This window comes from Nyctibius grandis, chromosome W (assembly GCF_013368605.1).
Source record: "Nyctibius grandis isolate bNycGra1 chromosome W, bNycGra1.pri, whole genome shotgun sequence".
Taxonomy (NCBI): Eukaryota; Metazoa; Chordata; class Aves; order Nyctibiiformes; family Nyctibiidae; genus Nyctibius; species Nyctibius grandis.
This window is the reverse complement of record NC_090694.1, coordinates 22,111,700-22,117,903: the sequence shown is the minus strand read 5'-3', so window position 1 is coordinate 22,117,903 and position 6,204 is coordinate 22,111,700.

Genomic DNA, 6,204 nt, shown 5'->3' with positions numbered 1-6,204 from the left:
CTTGCTTAATTGCGGCGCATGTTTCACAATCATGGATAACCTGTGCAATAGAGTCCATAGTTAAGTCCACCCCTCGGTCACGAGCCCATCTGTATGTTGCATCTCTCCCTTGATGACCTGAAGTGTCATGAGCCCACCGAGCTAAAAATAGTTCACCTTTATGTTCCCAGTCCAAATCTATTTGGAACACTTTAGCAGCCTGATCCGCTTGTTGGTTGTTTCGATGTTCCTCAGTTGCCCGACTTTTTGGTACGTGAGCATCTACGTGACGTACCTTCACGACTAGTTTCTCGAGCTGAGCAGCAATATCTTGCCACAGTTCAGCAGCCCAAATAGGTTTACCTTTACGCTGCCAGTTGCTTTGCTTCCACTGCTTTAACCACCCCCACAAGGCATTTGCCACCATCCATGAGTCAGTATAAAGATACAGCCTTGGCCACTTTTCTCGTTCAGCAATGTCTAGAGCCAGCTGGATGGCTTTTACCTCTGCAAATTGACTTGATTCACCTTGTCCTTCTGTGGCTTCTGTGACTCGTCGTATAGGACTCCATACAGCAGCTTTCCACTTCCAATGCTTTCCTACAAGATGGCAGGATCCATCGGTGAACAGGGCATACTGCTTCTCATCCTCTGGTAGTTCATTATACGGTGGGGCTTCTTCAGCACGTGTCACCTCCTTTTCTGGTGGCATTCCGAAGTCTTTGCCTTCTGGCCAGTCCATGATCACTTCTAAGATTCCTGAGCAATTAGGGTTTCCTATTCGAGCCCTCTGTGTAATTAATGCAATCCATTTACTCCATGTAGCATCAGTTGCATGATGAGTAGTAGGAACCTTACCCTTGAACATCCAGCCTAGTACTGGTAATCGAGGTGCCAGGAGCAGCTGTGCTTCAGTACCAATTACCTCTGAAGCAGCTCTAACTCCTTCATATGCTGCCAGTATCTCTTTTTCAGTTGGGGTGTAATTGGCCTCGGAACCCTTGTATCCTCGACTCCAAAATCCTAGGGGTCGACCTCGAGTCTCCCCTGGCACTTTCTGCCAGAGGCTCCAGGTAGGACCATTGTCCCCAGCTGAGGTATAGAGCACATTTTTAACATCTTGTCCCGTACGGACTGGTCCAAGGGCTACTGCATGCACAATCTCTTGTTTAATCTGTTCAAAAGCCTGTCGTTGTTCAGGGCCCCACTGAAAATCATTCTTCTTTCTGGTCACTTGATAAAGAGGGCGTACAATCTGACTGTAATCTGGAATATGCATTCTCCAGAAACCCACAACACCTAAGAAGGCTTGTGTTTCCTTTTTGTTAGTTGGTGGGGACATAGCTGTTATTTTGTTGATCACCTCTATCGGGATCTGGCGACGCCCATCTTGCCATTTAATCCCTAAAAACTGGATCTCCCGGGCAGGTCCCTTGACCTTGCCTCTTTTTATGGCAAAACCAGCTTTCAGAAGAATTTGGATTATTTTCTCCCCTTTGTCAAAAACTTCTGCTGCTGTATCACCCCACACAATGATGTCATCAATGTATTGCAAATGTTCTGGAGCTCCACCCTTTTCTAGTGCAGTCTGGATCAGTCCATGGCAAATAGTAGGACTGTGTTTCCACCCCTGGGGCAGTCGATTCCAGGTATACTGGATACCTCTCCAGGTAAAAGCAAACTGTGGCCTGCACTTTGGTGCCAAAGGAATAGAGAAAAATGCATTAGCAATGTCTACAGTGGCGTACCACTTGGCTGCCTTTGACTCCAGTTCGTATTGAAGTTCTAGCATGTCTGGCACAGCAGCACTCAGCGGTGGCGTAACTTCATTTAGGCCACGATAGTCCACAGTTAATCTCCATTCTCCATTAGACTTTTGCACTGGCCATATAGGACTATTAAAGGGTGAGCGAGTCTTGCTAATCACTCCTTGATTTTCTAATTGTCTAATCAGTTTATGAATGGGGATCAGGGAGTCTCGATTGGTGCGATATTGTCGTCAGTGCACCGTGGCAGTAGCAATTGGCACCTGTTGTTCTTCAACTTTCAGCAACCCCACAACAGAAGGATCCTCTGAGAGGCCAGGCAAGGTAGACAGCTGTTTAATGTCCTCAGTCTCTACAGCTGCTACACCAAAGGCCCATCTATACCCTTTTGGGTCCTTAAAATACCCTCTCTTGAGGTAGTCTATGCCAAGGATGCACGGAGCATCTGGGCCAGTCACAATGGGGTGCTTTTTCCATTCATTTTTAGTTAGGCTCACTTCGGCCTCCAATACAGATAACACTTGAGATCCTCCTGTTACTCCTGAAATACTGATAGATTCTGTCCCTTTATGATTCGATGGCATGAGGGTGCACTGTGCACCAGTGTCTACCAAGGCTCGATACCTTTGTGGTTTTGATGTGCCAGGCCATCGAATCCACACAGTCCAATAAACTCGGTTGTCCCTTTCCTCCACCTGGCTGGAGGCAGGGCCCCCCTAATTAAGAAATGGATTCGTGCTGCTCACAGGGACTGGACCTTCATTTCTCCTATTCACACTTTGGAAAAAGGAATTTGAGGCCCATCTACCCTGACTGGGGTCCTGCTCACTGGTAACTGGAGCAGCCATCCTCCTAGAAAAATTCTCTCTGGTATTTCTTTTAGCTTGCAACTCACGTACTCGTGCCTGTAGGGTACTGGTAGGTTGTCCATGCCATCTGCTCATGTCCTCCCCATAACCACGCAGGGCAAACCACAGGATACCTCGTGATGTGTTCCGTTTCCTTTGAGCTGGTCCTGTAGGAGAACGTTTTCTCTTAACAGCTGCAACGCGGGCCTGTGTAGGTAGAGAGTCAAGTTTATTCTCGATCCTGGACAGTTTGTCTGACAGTTGTTTAAATGAGTCCTTGTCTTCCTTAGTCAGTTTTTCCACAGCCGAGATGCGTGCCTGCAGTGGGGAAGAAATACTATCTTCATACTGTCGCATACAGTTAGCCATTTCACCCACAGTAGAACGTGCCATAGCATCTTCTCCCCATACTAATATTGACAATGTATGGGTGTATGTCGGTGGAGCATTCTTCACAACCTTCCGGAACATGGATCGGTTGCATTCCACTTCATCAGGATCTACAGGATCTACAATGTCCCGTGGGTGTCTATAAATGATCTCTTGCACAGCTAGTTCTCTAAGGTAGTTAATACCTTTTTCTATAGTGGTCCATTTGCTTAGGTGGCTCAGAACATCATCTTTATAGGGATACCTGCTCTTTACAGCTGACAAGAGTCGCCTCCAGAGACTGATAGTGTTTGACTTTCTTGCGAGCGCCTTATCAATACCACCATCTCTGGACAGGGTTCCCAACTGTCTGGCTTCTCTGCCGTCTAATTGCATGCTATCTGCCCCATTATCCCAGCATCGGAGCAGCCAGGTAATAATTGGCTCACCATCATAACGGCTGAAATCTTTCCTTATATTTCTCAGGTCCTTCAGGGATAAGGAGTGGTAGGTTATCTCTACATCCGAGTCCTCCTCCTGTGATAGTTCTGCTTTAGAACGACCTTTCTTCTGTGATGGGTCTGCTTTAAAAGGACAATGGAGGAAACCCCCATCTGTGTCAGGCCCTACCTCTGCCTGAGAAGGGCCCTCACCTGGGTCATATGATGGCTCTGGCTTAGAAGGGTCTGAGTCATCATCCTTCTCTTCACTAGCTGATTTCTTTTGGTATTTCTTCCTGGTTACAGGAGCAATTGGTACAGATTCGTTAGATGCTGGGGTCTGAGTAGATGCAGTGGCTGTTGTGGGAGTGCTGAGACTCGTTAGAGTCTGAGTAGCTGCAGTGGCCATCTTGGGGGGTGTAGCAGCTGTGGTGCAGGCTGCCGAGGTTTCAGTGGATTTAGTGGCTGTAGCGGCAGCACACGCTGTAGGATCTGAGGTGGCTGCATAACACCTACACCTGTCCCTGCACCGATATTTAATCTTATCCCACATCAGAGACACATTCAGGACAACCGAAAATAAAAACATGCCACCTAGACAGCACCATCCTAATTTCACAAAATCTAGAGGAATCAGCTTGGCAGAAAAGGAGAAGGTACTATTTCCCGAAGTAAAATTGGAAGTGTAATCATTAACACAATCAGCTAAAGGACGCCCGGAGTCCGCAGATAAAATCGCTGCTACCGCGGTCAGAATAGTAACAGCCCAGTTTATCACGACATAAATCAGTATGAAACGCCATAACAAAACAATGCACATTGACCAGTGCCCAGCAGTGATAAACTGCACATAAACAGTAACAAACAGCGCATACGGCAAGTAAGGTATCATTACACTTAACTCTGTAAAAGGCTTTATAAAGAGATGAGATAACACAGCGTTCAAAAATGACATCAGCATCTTCGCTATCTGTTTTAATTTCCAACCCCTCGTAAATCTCAAAGGAAGAAATCTGATACTCTCTCAGCTGAGCTCTCTGGGTCTCCTCCTGCGGGAGCTGGGATTCGACTTATCAGAGGAACCTGTTGGAGCTTCTCTCGAGCCCCACGTTGGGCGCCAATAAATCTGTCACGGTTTAAAGCTGGGCTGGCTATTAAACCTGCAGCAGACGCTCTCTGTTAACCCTCCCCCCCCACCCGAAGGGAAAGGGAAAGGGAAAAGGGAGAGAGACTTACAGGTTGGAAAGTTAAAACAGTTTTAATAAACCTATAATAATGAAAAAGAGTATAATAATAATATTGGAATAATCAAATATATACAAATATATATACAAAACCAAGATCGAGCTCCCCCGATGTCGGCAACGTCACCACCGGCACTGCAGGGCAGGCTCCGGGAAGGCCCAGGCTGGGCCTAGCGACGGTCGAGAGCTGGATTCAGGGATGCACGGATCGGGATCGGGGGCAGCAGGAAAACAGTCGGAGTCCTCCTTGGACACCGGCCATAGCAGAAAAGAGAGAGCAAGAGAGAGCCAGACCCTCGTGATCCCCCCACTTTATACCGAGAATGACGTGTATGGGATGGAATACCCTCGCTGGTCAATTTTGGGTCACCTGCCCTGTCTGCTCCCCCCTGCAGCTGCGACCCCCCTTCGGCTTTTCACTTGTAAGCAGTGAGGAATTTAGCAGTGACCTTGGTTTCTCTAAGAAAAAGTACAGCAAGAGCCTTACTGCACAACATCCCTACCGGTGCCTCAGCGATAACTACAAACTTCGAGCGTTATCAGTCCTGGAAGCAGACACTGTCTGCAAAAACATGCAGTTAGTTTCAGAAAGTGCAGTTACTTAGAGGAGACTTAGCTGAAAGTAAAAATCACTGAAAGGAAAATCGGCCTGGTTTAGGCCAAACCAGGACAGGAATGGACAATAAACATGTGATGCAGTTGCTAACATCATTCTTTAAAAACCAAACATTAACACAAGTGGACATACGCGCTCTTGGCGAACTGATGTTGCCACCCACTGCATACCTGTTATTTTTGGAAAAGTGGCAGCAAAAACTGGAGATAGCTGCTCTTGATAACATACGCCGAGAGGAAGGGGATCCCTTGAGAATGGCATCGCTTGATGCACTATTAGGAAAAGGTCGCTACGCCGATGGTGCGACACAAGCTGCTTTACATCCGCAAGTGTTACAACAATCACAGGCCTTAGCATTGGCTGCATTAAAGGAGCTGCCAAATATAGGGACACCTAAGCCCCCTTACACAACAATCAAACAGAAGGCAGGTGAACCTTATATGCAATTTGTTGATCGCTTAAAAGACGCCATTGATGCATCGCCGAATTTAACTCCTGAAGCTAAGGCCGCAGTCGGAAAGGATTTAGCAGTCATGAATGCGAACCCACAATGTCGGCAGATTCTTGCCAGTTTGGGAAAGACGGCCACATTGGCAGAGATGGTTGAGGCTTGTAGCAGAGTTCCAATACTGCAAGAGGAGGTGGAAAAGACACGGATTCTTGCTCAAGTCCATGCTGATGCCTTAGCCGCAGTTTTCAAGCCACCATGGAAAACAGGGAAAGAAAACCGAGGCCCATCCGGGACAGGATGCTATCGGTGTGGAGAAAAGGGACACATGAAGCGGAATTGCCCCAAGAAAAATACCCTAAACAAAGGGAGCAACCCCGGAGGATCCGCTGGGCTTGCAGGTGTGTGCAAACGCTGCAATAAAATTGGGCACCAGGCAAAGGACTGCCGATCAAGATTTAGAAAAGATGGAACCCCGTTGCAGGGAAACTGGA